The sequence below is a fragment of the Cynara cardunculus genome (assembly GCF_001531365.2).
Source record: "Cynara cardunculus var. scolymus isolate 2C chromosome LG 5, CcrdV1, whole genome shotgun sequence".
Lineage (NCBI taxonomy): Eukaryota > Viridiplantae > Streptophyta > Magnoliopsida > Asterales > Asteraceae > Cynara > Cynara cardunculus.
In genome coordinates this window covers 893,104-895,350 of record NC_037532.1, presented here as the reverse complement: position 1 = coordinate 895,350, position 2,247 = coordinate 893,104, and the positions used below count along the sequence as shown (strand labels likewise).

The 2,247-nt window shown below is 31.2% G+C and overlaps 1 non-coding gene across 1 annotated transcript; it reads right to left on the bottom strand.

Annotated features, from left to right (window-relative positions):
* Positions 1 to 1,945: 1,945 nt before the first annotated feature.
* Positions 1,946 to 2,027, bottom strand: TRNAS-UGA. The gene has a single exon. It is a non-coding gene; the product is annotated as a tRNA-Ser (tRNA).
* Between the last annotated feature and the right edge of the window lie 220 nt (positions 2,028 to 2,247).

Below are 2,247 nucleotides of genomic sequence, written 5' to 3'. Positions count from 1 at the left end.
TTTATAATTTAATAAATAAAAAATTATCAAAATATTAATTAATGATCAAATTATCTTATTTTATATTAGTAACCAAAAGCATATGGATTGTTTACTTACCTTTTAATAGTTCTAATAAGAATCAAYTTCTAAATGGTTAAGAGACATCTTTGGTAAAAAAAAAAAAATTGTCTCTTATTAGTTCTAAAACCCTCTAAATGATTTTGTATCATGTGTCTCCCTTAACCATTCAGCGTTCTAACTTTATTGTAAGCAATTACCAAACAATTATATTTCAACGTTCTAATCTCTTAATAGTTTTAAAACCCTATAAATGATTTTATTTTATTTTGCATTATTCAGCGTTCTAATTTCTTTGGCAAAAATTGTTTTATAAAAATGCATTATAAAATTATTTAAAAATACATTTATTTATAAAACTATTTGAATTTTCGGGCCGAGCCAGTCCCGGTTCCACGAAACTACCAAAAACCCCAATCGGTCCCCGTTTTCGTTCCCATAACCGGTCCTTACCAGTCTCGAGCCGGACTGGTCCCGATGCCGGTCCTCCGACGGTCCCGGGCCGGGCGAAGCCAATTTGGCCATCACTAGRCTGGATCGAGCCCAAATCGGTCTCGATCCAAGATTTTGAGTCCCATTTTAACGAAATCTTGAAACCCATTGGTGACCCATTTGAGGCAACCATGGTCCATCAACGATCCACTCAAATGGTCCTACAAAATGGAGCCTACRAACATTAAATTTGTATTCTAAAAACTAACAAAAAAATCACATTATGATTCGTAGGTCATGAATTATCCTATATGTTGAATAAGATTTTTCGTTATATAATTATGTTTACTGTGGACCCTACGTAATTAAATCCATGTGGAAATTGGTCACCTGCTTGACATATTGTCGAGTTSCTGACTATAATAAAACTGAATGAAACATTAAGTAAAATACTGTTGATTTGAAATTTATTTGATGAGAAAACTGTATCAAGATAAGAAAGTGTGTACCTTCGTTACTGTTTAACGCAACAAATTGTTTTTTTCAATGTGTTAATGTAACAAAAGTTTCAAAACTTCATATTGTGCACTTATTTTGGCAGATAACTTGTTGATCTTGTAACATCTGGTGACGTGGATATCTACGTCATCAAGTGTTACAAAAGTAGCAGAWTACTGACTAAAATGAGCAGGAAAATTGAAAATATTGATTTTTTACATGTTTGAGGAAAATTTTTGTTTGTTATAATAAATATGAATTACACCTGACTTTGTTACATCTTTCCCTTATTTGACGATGCATTGCACCACCATCTGGTTGCAAAGTATGGTACGTGTACGGCTAATGATATATCCAAATTCCGAATGCATTCATCCAAACAGTTTATCTCATCCACAACAATCTTCGCATCGATTTCAAAGTGAACCCAACGGAACATCGAATCGACTGCTCAGGACATGGCATGTAGGAGTGCCAAAACTTTTAGTAATATCTAATAACAAGACGTAAATGCATTTGACAAACTTATTTCTTTTGAAATTTGCTTTTTTGATGTGTACAGCCGAGTGTAGCCAAAAAAATGTTTCTTCGTGTTAATGTATTTGGAGGCAGGTTTCATGTGGGGTCAGATTTTTTCCCGCAAATTTCTTTAACAATTCTTCATTAATTTTTTTTTAATTAAATTTGGTTTTCAGAAAATATAAGRGGGTGTTTGGTAAGAGGTATTAAGCAGCAATCAATGAGATTAAAAATAAAAGAAACTATTTGTTTTTCTGTAATATAATGGGTTCATTCYTTCAAAAGCCCAAAATTTCATTTCGGTTAAACTATTTTCATTCTCAACATTAGCCAAACAAACCCTAAATTTCTGTCAAATATTATTTTTTCTATAGATTTATATTTTTGTAAAAACAAAAACAAAAAAATAATAAAATATATATTAAAAAATAAATTTCGTCGACAGCAGGGTTCGAACCTGCGCGGGCGAAGCCCAACAGATTTCAAGTCTGTCTCCTTAACCACTCGGACATATCGACGCTTGTGACGTATGCCTTTTTGATATAATATATAGAGTAGACGAAAATAATATTAAAAATAATAATTAAATATTTTGTTAAAACTCAATGATTATCCTAATTTTATATATATATATATATATATATATATATATTTATGTTTAAATGAGATGTTTGTTATGTATTTGATTATGTTTATCTGCAGTTAGTTACACGGATTCAAACATGGAGCTTTAATAGG